At 42.1% G+C, this 16,821-nt stretch overlaps 1 protein-coding gene across 1 annotated transcript in view; it reads right to left on the reverse strand.

Moving 5' to 3' along the window:
* LOC136944719 (plexin-A1-like) overlaps positions 1 to 16,173 on the reverse strand; it is a 162,544-nt gene extending 146,371 nt beyond the window's left edge. Inside the window, exon 1 of the mRNA XM_067238635.1 lies at positions 16,081 to 16,173. The gene's annotated coding sequence lies outside the window, so the exon portion shown is untranslated. The remainder of the gene's footprint in view (positions 1 to 16,080) is intronic.
* Between the last annotated feature and the right edge of the window lie 648 nt (positions 16,174 to 16,821).

Genomic DNA, 16,821 nt, shown 5'->3' on the forward strand with positions numbered 1-16,821 from the left:
CGCACACTCACATATGTGGGTGCAAGGTCAACAGCTACCAACACACACCTTGACCCTCTTGTCAGGGAACACATACAATAAAACACACACACACACACCTTTACAGCAGATAGGTGGAACTGATATGTCTAAAGCATTCAGTGTTTCCTCTATCTTGATTTTGCCGTGGTGGGCCGCCTCGGCAAAATTTCGGCCGCTACGGTATCAGAAATTGTTAGAGTGCATGTCGGAGAATAGCGCGGACACGAGCTTCACACCGCAGTTGAGATTGTGTGTGTGCGTCCTTGAGAACTGCAAGTCGTATAACTTATGTTGTCAGTTCATTTAAGCCTGTTATTGTATTCGTCTATAGTTCTTGCACATTTAAATTAAGTTAACTGGTGATTTTCGTTGTTTGTATTCTTCACTTGCTAGCCAAATTGCACGTCTGTTGATTCAATAGCGATTGCTGCCTTTGCTCACGTTTGTATTTTAGGTGCATTATTATGCTGAAGTAGTTTTAATTAATAAATAAGGGGTTTATCGTTATTATTTGCTACAGAATGCTTAGCCTATCAAGATCAAATGAAGCAGACCGTGTACATGCTTTCGAGTGTCCTACCTTAAATCGATAGGCTATGCTACTGACCATTTACAATAAGTTGTTACGTCAATTATTAATTTATGAGTGGAAGGTGTCTTTAAGAAGCCTAACTTTATTGCTTTAGAGGACATAGGACGAAAATATGTGCAATATTACATTAGCTATTAGACTATTACATTAACCTGCTCCGAAATATAGGGTTAGAACTTTGTTTCGGCGGGGAGGGGGGGTTGTTCGGACAGACCTGCCCCCACTGCTAAAATAAATCCTAAAGGAAACACTGGCATTTGTTTCTTATGTGACTAGAGAAGTCAGAAGACATGAAAGAAAATAAATGTCCTGGCATGAGAGACATAAAAACAAGATTGCAATCTACAAATTTCAGTATCGAGTCAAATTGAGTGTCGTATACAAATGTGTATAACCTACAGTACCAGTCAAAAGTTTGGACACAATTGAATGGGAAAGTGTGTCCAAACTTTTGACTGGTACTGTATATATTCATATTCAGAACCATCATCCCATTGTTCCATCTGATGACACATGGGCGACTTGCTTCGCAGCAAAGGATTCACATTCCAATCAAATCGCTCGCAGATCAGATCAACACATCACCTTTCTACAATAAGGTTGGCTAAGTTCACCATAGGGGTAAGGGAAAAGAGCAAGATCGTGAGAAAGCAAGTGAACGAGCAAGCAAGAGAGAGCAAGATAGAGATGCATGCAATGCCCAACCTGGCACACTGCCGCCAGGCCCCCTGATAAAGAGAGAGAGGAGGCACGCTAACGTTCCCGGGGCGGGACCCCCTGGATCAGCAGGGTTCAGCCTTTGAAGGAGAGAAAGAACGACGCTCAGTCAATTAACGGCCTAGCAGGGCATTTACACAACAAATGGAGCTCTCTACTCCCTCGCCACACGAGTGTCTCCACTCCACGCTCATCAGCACACACCAACGAGGGGTCTAGGAAGGGAGAGAGAATGATACAGAACGAGAGAGAGAAGCACGGGGGCAGCGATCCACTTGAGAGGCACTCCACACATGCTGCCTCGATCAGAAACATTATAAGCAGATGTACATGAGCACACACTGGCAGAGTAGCGAGCAGTTTTTTCTATCCTTCTGCATCAGAGGAACCATTTCCACTCTCTTGTAATCTGGTTGTCTTGAACTACAATGACTAAAATGTCTGAGCAAATCCTGTACTCAAATGCTCTCCTCTATAACATCACACTTTTCACTCTTTACAATTATAGGTAAATGTTCAATAGGCTATAGCCAGTAGGAGACACTTGAGTATTGTATAATATCTTTGCAGAGCCCAGCTTGACTCCGTAACATAAAAACAGGGGCTGACTACGAAGGAGCGTGATCCATCACTTCACCACCCTCCCGATGCATTAGACGCCTCAGCTCACTCGGCTAACTATTAGCGCTTAGCTGAGTCAACCATTCGCCAATGTCAATTAGTTATGGAATCCGATAAGGTGCTATTGATCAACTAGCTTCTAAGCTAATGCTACAATGGCGTTGTTCAGGTCAGGTGTGGGCGGGAAGAGAAATATTGCTTCAACCATTTTCCCGTTGCCTGTCATACATTGACATGTTATCAGTAGACTAGGCTAGATAACATACAAATACATTAATTTGTGTCTGTGTTCCACACTAATACCATATCTGTCTCTAACATTTGATACATGTACAGTAAGTTCCTAACGTCCTTGGACAATTACATTTTGTGTCCAAAGCCTACTGACAATGAGATTAAAGTGGTAGACTGTTGCTTTAAATTAAGAGGTATTTTTAAGGATCTGGTTAGACTTGTTACTAGCTGTAAGTCTTACCAAGTTGTAGTAACAACTTTAGATTTCTGTGTGCCTGAGACTTAAGATGTGGACCAGACTTGATTACTCTGGGACAGATTTGGGTATAGCTGACCTGACCTCTATGGGAAAATCAGTCAGGGGAAAGATAACTGCTATAGTGTTTACAATTTGCCACAAGGCTGAGTAGCAGTGGGCTGGGTTTCTGCCTCAGAACCTTGACGCCCTGTAGTCATTTAGTCAACTCAAGTGTGTCTGCTTGTGTGCGTCTGAGTGTCAAACTTGCCAGTCTGACACAGTCAACCCATCAAACTCCTGGGGTCTGTCCATTTAGGCTATCTGAGACAATTGTTGGTGAATAGGGCCACCGAGTAAAGGTGAGGTGACCGAAACGCACAGCAATCACAAACCCAGACTCACTCTGAGGAGCTGCAGCTGTGCTTTGAATAGACCCTTCAAATCAGTCCTCTCCTCACCATTGCTGATTGGTCAGCCTCTTTGCATGATTAAACCTCCATTTTCATTATGGCTGACACCAGGAAAACAGCTTCTCAACGAGTCGGAGACCAATCACATACTCGTGAGTACAATCACTTTAAAGTGTTCGCTATAGATTTCTGATGTGGACTCAAGTCTTGTCCATCTTAGTGGTAAAAATACTGTAATTGTTTGAATGCCAGTGTGCTATGTGGACCATATATCCACTAGCATAGTTTTGTGTATATTTTGTATATATAAAATAAACTTTAAGTGCTTTCTCTCCGACAAGTTTTTGGTGGGTTCAAGCTTTGCTGGAACACACTTGATAAAACTAAATCAATTGGGTTGGGTGCATCTTTATATGGATGATACTGTCCACCACCTGTAAAAAAAAAAAAAAAAGCCAACATGATTTGTCCCATAGTGGATATTCCAAAATAGTTTATATATGTAACCAGTACCAAACACAAATTCCTTGAATTCATTGGGTCGGGGATGGAAGTGGGATAGGTTTCAATCACACAATTCCCCAAAATGGGACTTCAACAAATAACAGCGTTAAAAAAGAACCTAACATCTGTTTAGCCTCCAAAAAGCCGTAAAGCCGGCAGGGCAATTTGAGGCAGCAGCTGTTCTGATAGCGAGATGAGGGCTTAATTAAAGTTTGAGTCAGCTCTCTCGGTTCGTATCATCCTTCCCCGTGCCCAGCACACACACAAAATGTGTCTTTTCTATCTATGAAAGTCATTGTTCTCCAGTGAGTTTGCTTCATTCTGCATGGCGCCAGTTAGCATTTGCCAAATTCTTCACTATTCTTTCTATTCACCCTTTCAGTTGGTTTCATTTTTGGTTGTCATTTTGTGTATTTTTCTCCTCTAGGACCTGGGGCTTTCATGTTACTAAGGAGTCTCAGAAACTAGACAGAGATGCCAGAGCTGATGACAAGTTCTGGCTATGATGTCAGTTCCTCAAGAGCAAAATGAGGTGGGGTTATAGCAGGATCAAGCTGAAACTGTTAGTATTATAATGTGGAAACATAATATGTAAAAGCAAAAGATCACTGAAAGCCATCAGTTTGTTTGTCCTTTAAATAGAGGGTATCATGATTAAAAAATCTCTATATTTATATAAATATATCACTCAACTGGAACAACCACATTCCTCTAAATAGGGAACGGGGGAATCATGGAAAGAGGTTTTGTAAGAGGGTGGGAGGAAGACCGAGAGTGAGAGAAAGAATCTCCCCTAGCAGCCATGCATCAGCACATCACAACAGTCACAAGTTACACACCCCATTTGATAGGAATGCGGCATCGAACAATGGAGATGGGTTGCTGAATCATATTCTTCCAGCATTCTTCCAAATGTGTGTGCCTGACTTGGTCACTTGTTAGCTTCCCTGTGTCAGAGGTCACCAAGCCCCAACTGGAGCCATCATTGACAGCAATGTATGGCACACAGCCACCCCTCCCCCCCCCCCCCCCCCCCTGCCAATAAAATAGCCACAGCCCCTCCAACTTAAACAAGGGATCCGTGAGTGACCTTTGACCCCCCCCTGCTCCGCACCCCCACCCCATACCTCCATAGTCTTCCTGACATTATCCCCATCTATCTCATAACCCCACCCCATTTCCCCAGCGTTCCAGCATTGTCTCACCACAGTCATTTATTCCTTGAGCAGCCTTTCTTCCCAGGGGGTTGAGAAGGGAGTGTTGACTTTAAAGCTCCAGAGCTTCACAGTTGGAACCCTTCTGGTTGGCGTTTATGCAGGCCAGGTCTGGTGAAGGAATTACTCCACCAATGTTCTGCACAACATGGCTGGCTGCTGTGTTTTCAGTCCCTCTTTAACGAGCAATGGAGCAAGGGGAAAAGGAGGGGTGGGGGGATTTTTCTGTGCCATGTTGGCATTAGTTTGAAGTAAAAAAAAGAGAAATAAGCCCAACTTTAGAGAGTCTCATTGACTAGAGAAATCAATGTTTGTATTTACAAACGTAATTCTGAAATTGGTTTTTAATTCATTTCATGCATTCATTCACGGACCTATGAACTGTATGATTTTTTTTGCATCAATTAGCATCAGTACAGGGCTGAATTACCATGTAGCTTTAGAGGAAGCTTGGAGGGCCGTGTATATGGTCAGCTTGCTATGCAATGGCAAAATGCCAGTGCCCAATGGAGACCAAAATGGCAGGCTACTTGTTATTAACCCTTTCAAAAAATACCTCACATTATCCAGCATAGGTTCCAATCCTCTGTGACAGGTGGAGCTATCGGTGCCAGGAATCAGATTTTTCAGTCAGAGACATAACAATGAAGTTTAAGCCCCAAAACTGTCTAGGAGTTTAAGTTAAGGTGAGAGGCTGGGAACTGCTGTCTCAAGTACTGAACATTTATTGACAAATGTTTCACGTTTATCTTCTGCTCAAGCTTATAGGCTATGCAATAGTATATTTAACACAACTAAATACTTTACCCTTAGACATTACAAAGACACAATGTGACTCTACTCAACCCCCAAAAAACAAAAGGGATTCCTGTTGTATTTTTGGACTTCATCACCACATGTAGCATGCATTTCAACATTCTGGCTGCTTTGCCGGCAGTGAACAATATGTACATAATGGTTCAGCTTGTTAGTTGAACACAGTGCCAACCACAGTGTGATCTTGTTTAGATCCCTAAACCCACACACACACACCTTAGAAAGAACAAGCCAAGGCCAAACAAGCCTCAATCTGCAGTCCTTTTCTAAAAAGTGTCCAGCACTCAGGGGAAAAACATGCAGTAAACAAAATGAATAAATGAACACTTTTGTACATCCGACAAATATGCGTAGTGGTGCTGTGTGTGTGTAAGGCAGGGCAGACACTGCTACTCCCTCAAAAAAGCATTCCGTCCTTCCTGCTGTCTTAAACTAGAGCCACTTGCACCCTACTCCATCCATAGCACCTGATATATCAGCTAACCGCCGGTCAGGCTTTCCCTGGGCATTAAGCTTTTTTTAAAGGCTGGTGTTGTATTACGCCTTATTTACAGGCTGCAACTGCAGGCTGGTGAATTATTTAAATTCCCCTTGGTAAATACAACAGCAAAAAAAGGGGGGCCAAGACTTAATCAGGTACTGCACTGCAGTGAGATGCAGAGCAGAGAAAGAAGCAGAGAAGAGACAGCAAGCATTGATGAACCAATCTAGTCCCATCACTAACAATAATCAACGTAAAAAAATGCATGTGAGCTTGTGTAAACTATCCTGTTTAATGTTTCCCACAGTCAAGAGTATAACATATAATTACAAATGAAGAAGAGGAGCACACACACCTCTGGTTGCTTCATGTATGCACATGTGATTGTCTGCATCGTAACGGAATGTGCACACACAGCGATTGTTTCTGCGCTGCCTCTAACAAACAAACAAAAACACACTCAGTGTGCCTTCTCCTCGCACAGTCCCTCTCATTAACAAGCCAAACTTGCCTGACGAAGTTGACAGACTCAGCTGAGCACTATTAACAACCACTACTCTGCTGTTATCCATTTAGAGTATATCTGCAACTAGAGGGGGTACAATTTCTGGGGACATTTTGAGGAGTGCTGTGTTGGTTGCAGATGGGTCAGTTTTTTTGCTTACATTTTACAACTGATACTTCTGTATGCAAGTAATATCATTAAATAAGTATTTATGAAGATTGCATAGATTAAAAAGCATACATTTGTTGCTGCTCATTTACAGTTCAAAATACTAAGAGTGAAGTGTACAATGAAACAGGGTTCTCTTCTCATTTACCTTAATGCAAGGGGGAATGGTGATAGGCTATGTGATGCCTATCACCCTGGCCTTTGCCTGTGGCGTTTCTGCAGCTGTCTTGCAGTTTTAGGTAGCTAGCTATCTCCCAGACGTTAACGAGCTGCTAAGGATATATGTATTGAAAGCGCTTATATCATGTACTATATATGTGTATATGCATGTAGGCCTATGTGTAAATCCCTCTTTGATTTCATTGACTGGGACATGGCAGGGAATATGATGAATTGATTCATCAGCTGGTTAAGCGTCAAGTACACTTTTCTTACAGCAACGCATGCTGCGGCTTTGCCAATGTTTTCTGCATGGCCTATACTGTATAAAAATGTAGGCTACCTGACGCAAAAAACCTCAAGGCTATGCAGAGTCTGAAGCACGGTTAAAGTTTCAAGTAGCTTTGTCAATTTCTTCACGTCAAGACATAAAAAGGAATCGATATGACGTTTCCCACTCTCCCACAGTGAAACATAAAAAGCACAGGCACAACAGATAAGACAAGACATTTCGTAAAAGATAGCGTTACATATTCACATACAGCAGCATAAGCTCATAATAAAGCATAAAGCTTGCTGCGGCGTGTGATATTTGCAATGTACGGCCCGAGAAGGTCTTGCAAATAGGCTAAATGAGTCCTTGTCGGCTGAATCGATATCGCTCAAACAAGAACTCATCCGTGTGAAATAAAGGATCTTGGCTATTGGTATGGAAAGGTAATCAAACTAAAATATAGCTCCTTGGTCAACTGGGTCTCTCAAAAAGGGAGCTGCCACGTTATTTTCCGGGGGTGTGGCAAGCTTATCCAGTTACACTTACGTTAGCCTGCTCTGGAGCAGGTTAGTGCTAATTGATATGTTACTATGGTGATTTGTCGAAAGTTGCTTCCACGAACCAAAAAGAGGGGCGTTTTTTATCTTAGCCTGAAAATTAGCTCGCTAAACCGCTTAGCGAGCTACGAAGAATACCCCCCTGGTGTTGAGTAATAGAAGCTTGAACACAAGGAAAGTAAACGTTTCTATTTCCGCCTAGATTTGTCTACTTGCCTCGGGGGAATGTCCCTGTACTTACTGTAAGTCGCTCTGGATAAGAGCGTCTGCTAAATGACTAAATGTAAAATGTAAATGTAGATTTTGTTTTGAAAACAGAGGCCTGAAGAGGCCTAGAGGTGGTAGGTATTAGCTGGAAGACAGAATTGGACCACAGCTTGAAGCCTTACCCAATTCAATGCAGGACGCACAGACCTAGTTGGCTTTAGAAGCTGTCACCAGGGCATGGAAACTCCTATTGGGTCAAACAAGTTGTCAATCGAAAGGGCAGAGTGTAGCGGCCATCTTGACACTCTCCAATCGTAAATATTCTAATCACATCTCTTTCAATGAGCGATAGTGTGTTAGAGAGTGTAAACATTGAATTGGCGAAGGCAGAATGAAGCAACAACATTGTGACTATGTGTGGATATAATTAATTGTTTTGGACAAACTACTCGACATGGTTAGATAGTTTGGACCTTTGGGAATGTAACCAGTCCATGTTTGTTGGGATCTTTTGCATTCCTGGACCACGCTGAACCTTTTAGGGTGAGTAGAGTCGTTTGCTTTGTTTAGATATCGGTGACCGGGTGACTGGACAAAGACGTTGACTGACCTTGCTGTTGTGACTTGATCTTGAAATGGATTACAGCAATGCAAGTATGAGAATAGTAGCTCTCCAATGATGTATGGCATGTGTAGCAGTCTAAAAATATATATTTTAGTATTGAGTGCGCAGTAACTTGGGCAGGAGGGGGGCTCGGTTCTGTCCCACGGGCGGGTTTGGACCGGCAACAGGTTTTTAAGGATGGGAAAATAATGAAGAAATAATATATGAGAGAATATAGGTTGTGCCCGATAACTTCAACCAAAATAGACTTCTAACAAAACATTCGCAAGGTAGGCTATGCATATGGACTGTTTTTGCAAAGACATGAAAATATGACCTACTCCACATTTGCTGTGGTCAAAGTACCAGCACTTCATTTACCAAGTTAGCATACTTGTGCAGCACACACATCTATACCCTGTAAACAAATGGAGTGTTTTTGACTTCTGTAACTTAATTTCTGTAGGCTTTGCCTGCTTTCCCGATATAATAGTCAAAATAGCTTTGGAATTAGCACAAGAGGATTTTGACAGACGAGTGGAAGAGGAAATGGAAGGTTAAGGGACTTGTCTTACATGGAAACAACGAGAGATGACTTCCTGATCAATGCCAGGCTGAACTTCCATTGACTGGTCTCCACAGATGAAGGATGAAAGAAAACCAGGGAAGCCATACGGGTTGGATGGAATGCTGGGGAAAGGGGGTTTGGGAAGGGCTGAGACGTCTGGTGAGGTGATGTGTAGAATTGCTGACAGGCACGTTAGCATGCCAAAGAGGAAACCTCATCTTCTGAGGCTGCTTGTGTCGCGTTGGGGCCATGGCACGGGCTTGTGTCATGTCTAAGGTCGAGTCAGGGTTAGCTTCTTAAACGTATTTGGTCTGAACAGCCTAACCCTTATCTCATAACGGAATCTGATGCTGGGGATTCAGATCACAAGGAATGTCAAGGATGTCGGACTGTGAGAGTGGACTTGAGACCACTCTCACAGATATAAAATGGCAGTGGGTTTCTTATGTGGACTGTACACACAGACAAAGCAGTGTGCACTCATCAATTGTGAGACACCCACATACATATTTTCAACCGTACACTGATTTCACACTAGGCATTCATCAACAAACTTGTCTTGCTTACTTTGAAGTTAGATTACACTTGCAAGCTAGTTGCAAACTACTGTAGCTGTCGATCATATATTTAGCTAGACGTACAACGTTCAGCAAATTAATTAATTGATGACAATCTGTCTCAGCTGGCAAGTTACAAGTTAGGACTAAATTTGCTATGGGAATATTGGTTCCCTAGCTAATTTTTGTATGATCTTATCTTTCAAGCTAAAAACACCTGGGACCAAATGTATCAAACTCTGTGTAAACTCCTCCGTAAAAGTATGCATACGGACACTGCCCATGCAACAAATATCACACGTTTGTCTTAATAGATTCCACTTGTGATTGTGCGCACGTAAACAAGCTCTTTGTCCACACCTCATCAAACTCCCATATTTTACCTTATATGGTTGTTGAAACGCCCATATTTTTAGGTAGGTTTCTCAATAAACTTCTCAATTAACCCATTGTGAACAATGAATAATTCTTAAAGAAAAATGGCTAAGGCAACAAAAAAACTGTAAAAATTATTAACTTTACTGAATGTGAAATAGAGATCTTAATTAGCAAAATATGAGGAGCATCTTGTTTGGTGGCCTTTTGAACGCTGATGGAGTCAAATGTTTAGTTTACAAAAAAAGAATTTATCAACCCATTGTGCCCTTATCGTAACATGTGCAGCCGATAGCACTGATTACATTTGGAAGGTATAAGGGAATCTAATGTACCTTGGGGACAGGCGGATCATGTCTTCTCACACCTTGGGCATCACACGATTTAGGGTGGATTGGCTTATTGCCAATAGCTCCCGCTGAAAAGTCCCAGTTGCAGAGAACTTATACTTGTAGTTGATGACTTTTGTGGGCATTCCAACACAGGGCCCAGCTCACTCAGTACAGAGATCAATAAGAATGGCTCTCGGATGTCTATAACAATTTATCAACCAGTCATCATTGTGGGCCAATAAATCGGCACGATCCCTCCTGCTGCCCTTAATCTCCCAGTGGCGATGTCCTCCAAAAGCGCTAAACACTGCACACCAATAGTATATGACAAATATATTGGCATAACTCATTTGTGGCCCAAATTCACACAATTTCATTCTGGCTAAATAGGCTAAAGCGAGAAAATGGCAAAAAAAAAAAAAAAAGATTAAAAAAGACATCCACAATTAACTCCCATTGTAGATCTAGTAAAACTGTCATTTGTTATGCATGCGCTTTCTCTCTTCCTTTCAGTTACCTCCGTATCACATCTCAAAACATGGCGTACGCATGGGTTGTAAAGTGCGCAGATTCTCAAGTTTTTTCATAAATCTGAAACTTTGTGTAGAAACACCCATACACGTTTCTGTGCCAATTTTCATGTGTACATGCCTTCGTACATTTGGCCCCTGAACTAGTCAGGAGTCAACAAATGTGGTGGATCCCTAGGCTGAATTTACTGAACCTAACTTCTATTTGACCTCAAGCACAGACATCAGCTAGATGTGCTGAGACAGTTGCCACAAATGTTGTGAACATAGTTTTATCAATACTTTGTCTCCAACTTGACTTGTTATTTTACAAGGAATACAACATTTTGATAAGTGGAGATCAGATTAACTGTATAACCAATTCAAAGGCTGAACATTCTTCCAGGAATCAGGTCTGAGCAGATCCACTGAGGCCATCGGCTCCGTATTTGGGGGCGCGGCCATTCCTCAGCAGTGGGAAAAGTATCAATAATTATATTGACATACACAAGTGTATGTACATACCAATGCAATACTCTTGTCAGTCCTTTCAGTATGAGTGCAATATAGGACCTGGTGGTGTTTGTGTACAATATTCAGACAGTCTCCCAGCTAGTTTACATTTCAACAAAACTAGCCTAATCAACAATCCTATAAACAGAAGCAAACCATTTAAATAGCGCTCCAAACTGTTCCATTAAAAGGTACCTGCGGTTTATTTTCAATTTGCTGGCAGATTAGTGGAAGGCCGTATGATCCAGTGTTTTGATGTTGTCAGGACGGCAAAAGGTTTTTCTATTTTGAGTCGTCTTAATGCTTGTGCCCTTTTCAGCGAATGCTTCAAAACAGCACATATCCAGGCAGCTGTCACTTCGACACACAAACTGACGTAAGCGGGGGAGGGTCCTTTGAAGAATGGTTAAAAGTGGGCGATAAAAATAAACTGGAGAAAAGGAGGGGGAATTAATTATACATAACAGACCATTCGCTTGGATGAGTGTGGTGCAGAAAATCTTGGGACTGGATTCTCGAGATAACGGCTCTCTGCAGTAATAGAAGTATTTATTCTTTGGTTTGGAGTGAGGGAGACATCTTGGTGCATGTTTTAAAATGTTTCTGGTATCATACATATCTGTCGTATCACAGCCCCCCCCCCCCCCCCCCCTTTGACACAATTGATAGGAATTATTGCAGTCACATGCACAACATCCTTACAGCCATGGATGTCCAGAAACAGCTACAAGAATTGCTAGTTATTAGTAAGTATTACGAAGTGCTGGCATAAGCTTGTTAGAGAGTAAACAGGTAGCATTACCACTTTTGAGCCCATGTAATATTAATTCAAATTAAAATGCTGGTTTATACCTGTATTGACATACACTTTCAGCAGACTTGTGCAACATAGGCCTCATCCTAGTGTCAAACACTAAAGTACTTTGCAGTTGTCTACCCTGACACTGCCACACTCCATCCTCTCAGCCAGTTCTGTGTGTAAAGCAGGTAATTCCAATACAGACAGTCAGACACCAGTCATTCAAACATGCCTTGGAGGTATTGGAAGTGTGTTAGCAGGAGCTTTGCCTTGTAGTGAGGTATTTTCCCCCTAACATTGGTTGGCGAGGAGTTAGCGACTGAGTGGGGCCTCTGCTCGATTGAGATGGTGCTTTGCTTTAGCTGGTGGTGCTCTCTTTAGTGCTTTTTAATATCGCCGCTGCGCTGAATGGTTCCTAGCCTCAGGGACAGCAGGGACCCTTACAGAGACAGTCATAACGTTCAAGAAGCGGAAGGGGGAAATTGAAGAGAGGCATTGCTGAAAGGGGTGTTTGTAAGGGGAGGAAGCAAGAGTGAGAGCAGGATGGTAGGTATGACAGGAGGAAGAGAGAAACGGGGAGAGCCAAGGTATGACAGAGTAATGGCAGAAAGAGATCACTAGGAGGGGATCGAAGGCGAGAAAGATGGAAAACGCAGAACATAAGAAAACCTGGTGGGTGTTGATGAATGACAGCAAGAACAAAAAAAAGACTGTTGAAGCTGGAAAATGAGCCACGCAGCAGCAGGGAGGGAAAAAAGGCAGAAAAGAGAAATGAATACGACAAGTCTCTCTCCCTAACCTCCTTACCGTGACTGACACAAATGAAAACTCATGTAATAAAAACATGTCCATCTCCACCGGGCATGATATGAAAGCAGATCCTCCATTACTGCAGTCTGTCGAGGAAGCCCCTCAATCATTTCAAAAGGAGGGCGAAATTAAACTGGTCACATGGAGTCCCCCTGCATTCTCCAAAGACTCTGACATAACCTCATATTGGCTAGAGGAGGTATCTCCTTACACTGGCACTAAATACTTCCTACTCTCTGAGGAGAGAGAACCAAGACTGTATGTGGGGCTGGCAAGCAGGCAAGGGGCACTAAGTGTCACGGGTACCGTTGATTTTACCAGAACACCAAAGGATTCGCGTTAATGAGGCAAAACCCACAATTAGGAGACGTTTGATAGGGGTTAGGAGTCTGTGCACGTGTGTGGTGGGGGTGCCTGGTGTATTTAAGAACGCTGGAGGGTTGTGATGATGAAGAACTGGACTGCAGAGGGAGGGAGGAAGTGAAAGATGGAAGTGATGGAAGGGGAGTATGTGAGTGTCAAAGTTATGGAGGACTAAGACAAAGAAGGAAAGGCCAGAGGATAGGGTTGTCACACTGGTTTAAAATGCCTGCCTGTCAAGTTTGTAAAAGGAGCTGTTTAGTGCCAAGTCCAGTCAGATAAGGGACCAACATACAATGAATACACTACATGCATATGGTACAATGAAGGGAAGAAATCACTCAACTATACAGAATGAAAGGTATGCAGAGACAACTGTACAGAGACACAGAAGTTGCATTGTTCTACAGTGCAAGTAGAATAACCCTATTAGTAGTCCGTCTGGTATTGCACACCTACTTTTATAGCTTCAACTTGCAACATTTACAGATTGATTTTCCATTCAGCACTGCTGTTAAAGACCACATTCTGCTCATGGATTTGTGTACCAATTGTGAAAAGGAAGTTTTGCATAATCAGTCATTGTCATTTCAGTTTGTCACATACTGAAATATATTCAGGGCTAGCTGTAAAGGCAGGTTTCAAAAGGAGCAAAGAGGATATGAATTCTAACTTTTGACATTTACATTTAGTCATTTAGCAGACGCTCTTATCCAGAGCGACATACAGTAAGTACAGGGACATTCCCCCGAAACAAGTAGGGTGAAGTGCCTTGTCCAAGGACACAACGTCAGTTTGCATGGCCGGGAATCGAACTGGCAACCTTCAGATTACTAGCCCGATTCCCTAACCGCTCAGCCACCTGACTCCCTGACATAGTCACTCAAGCTCTTTCAGTGCGAGTAACTAATGAAGTAAACAGGGCACACTTTATATATATATACTGTTATGTGAGAAGATTCATATCATAACTAAGGGAGAGGGAGAATTGCTGGTAATTTTCTGGCTGAGGTGGTGTTTTCATATGAAATGCCATGCAAGGACACTGTTTTGAAACTGTAATGAGAAAAAAGATTGGAATTCTGAATATTTAGAATTGAGAAGGCATTAAAACATACATGGTAACGACTCACAATTCCAAGACTGTCTATTTTATATCAAGACAAATGTAGCAGTTATTTGCATAATGGTGACGGGTGAATGACAATTCTAAAGCGCTCTGCATACAACTGATCGGAACCAAGTGGGTTAACGACAGTGAATATTCGAAATGCATAGGCTATCGAAAAGGTGAAAAAGTGGTAGTCTATCACAAATACATACAATCTCTCCAAAACAAATTATGGTGGTCCCAGCTCACGCAAGCAGATCCACAAGTCATTCCACATTGGCAACATTGATAGTGCGTGGAGATTAAATAAGATACAGTCTTGAAACAGGTCTCCTATAACTCAATGTAGTTTATGCCTACGCCATTTGATTTTCAGATACTAGGTACAATGAATGGCTTACGACCAGACGACATGCCCTAATTGAAATCGGATGAGATATTACGAATTCAAATCAAGTTCTATTTGAAAAGCCCTTTTTTAATCAATGTGAGTCGGTTCCGAGATGCCGGACTGAACCTAAATCAACCTAGTCAGTCACATTCAACTGGTTACTCCTCTTCCTTTAACATATTAGCCTACACATGAAATCCACTTCCGTCATAATGTTGGTTAGCGTAAATTGGGGATAGTTTGTTCGTAACTCATAAAATGTTAAATAATTCCCATAATATAGGCTTCACAAAGAATCGTAAAATATGTACGACTTCATAGACATGGGCCTGATGCCTTAACACATTCGCTTGTCATACTAATCAGATTTTTTCAAATAGTTAGGAAATAAAATCCAGCAATAAGACAATTTTCACTAGATGACATCCACTGCGTAGCCTACACCAGCACACCCACTGACAACCCTCGTCTTTCTACTGATTCTCAATGGGGAATTCAATCGCTGTCGAATAACAAAGCTTACAAATTGCCTCTCAGTCGTTAGCAGATTAACGCCCTTTTCACACTACTACCACAATTTCTAATTATTTTAAAAGCTAATCGAGGAATCGATGATTTTTTTTTGAAGCAGAACACATCCCTTGAGAAATGCATCACTCAATTCTGTCCATTTAGTAACCGAGCTGAGTAATTTTACGACTTTAATGATCGCTACAGACAACAAGGACGCATCCTAAGAATTTCTGTCTAAATACATGCATGAGCCCAAAAAACTACTCCACGCCGCCTCAGACAATTTCCCCTGTGACTGTGTCAGAGAATACCTATAATTATGTATGGTGGCATTCCTTCTCCGAGGCATTGCAACAGCCACAAGAACTCGTTCTAATGAAGTAACCAGCCTTCTGTAATTCCATGCGTTTACTCTAAAAAGTCCTTGAAAGTATTTAGTAAGAGAGAAAAAGAATGGCAAACAAAGCGCAAACAATAACCTCTGGTTTAAATTGTGCGTAAAGGTGGATCCTGGTTTCCATGTTCACTTGCTGTGGACAGTTTCTAAGAAATGATCCTTAGCCTTTTGAACACAATCTGAGATTCAACACCCTCAGTTTTAACTGAGACCAAGCAGTCTCCGGCTCTGAAACATTGCCAACTACAAATGCTGGAGTTCACTCATTCACACCGGCATACGCGGGTTGCCATTTATATTCACAAACGACAAATTAAAACGTTTAATCAGCTCGGTTTGGAAACCGTAAGCCTCAATAAAGTCATGGAGCAAACACCAAAGGAACCAAGCAAGCGTCTACCTAGTGTGTAGTCAAAGAAAACCAACGCTAAACTCGCAACATGGAGTGAAATCACCCACATTAGTGACAAAAACGTATCGCCCGTCCTATTGGAAAACCGTACAAAATCCTCGTAGAACTTACAAATTTAAGTGATCCTTGGATCAGATATCCTTGCCATTGTTAAATTCCAAAACTTAGGGACATTTCCATTCTTCTCACGGAGTACTACTGCTCGCTTTCGCGGCTCCCTTCGTGTGAACAGAGAGGAATGCAGCCCCTGGGTTCGAGGCACTAGAGCCTCGATGTGAACGGGAGCGAGCAGCCCATGGAATGCGCTATGTTGCGTCAGTGCCTCATAAAGCCTATGGAGGGCACTGTGTGGTGTATTCTGGTGTGGCGTCAGGTCAACATATAGATTTAAGGCCTAATTCACAAGCAAACAAGTAACTTATGATCAACTTTCTATTTTGTCATGAAGTGTAATATTATTTACTTTGAAGACTGCAACTTCGACTGTAGGCCTACTGTATTTCTAAGTGATTCGTTTGGTGGGCAGGATTATAGCTAATGTCTTCGAATTCCCAGTTCATGAGTTTGAGAGATGAACTGGTGCTGTTGTTATATCATGTTTAACACAAACAAATATTACTGGTATGTCTCAATAGGTAGACATAACATTTTTTATTTTTTGGAATATTCATCATTTACTGAATGAGCAAAGCGTGTATTGGGCTAGTTATTCCAACAGGCAGCTCACATTACAGATTGAACTCTTGTGATCTTGAGAAGAGCTAACAAGGCCTGACACTCACTACAACTCCTGGCCGTGTGTGTGTGACAGAGAGAGTTAGTTGAGTGAGTGAGTGGAAGTGAGAAAGAGTT

This window comes from Osmerus mordax, chromosome 1 (genome assembly GCF_038355195.1).
Source record: "Osmerus mordax isolate fOsmMor3 chromosome 1, fOsmMor3.pri, whole genome shotgun sequence".
Lineage (NCBI taxonomy): Eukaryota > Metazoa > Chordata > Actinopteri > Osmeriformes > Osmeridae > Osmerus > Osmerus mordax.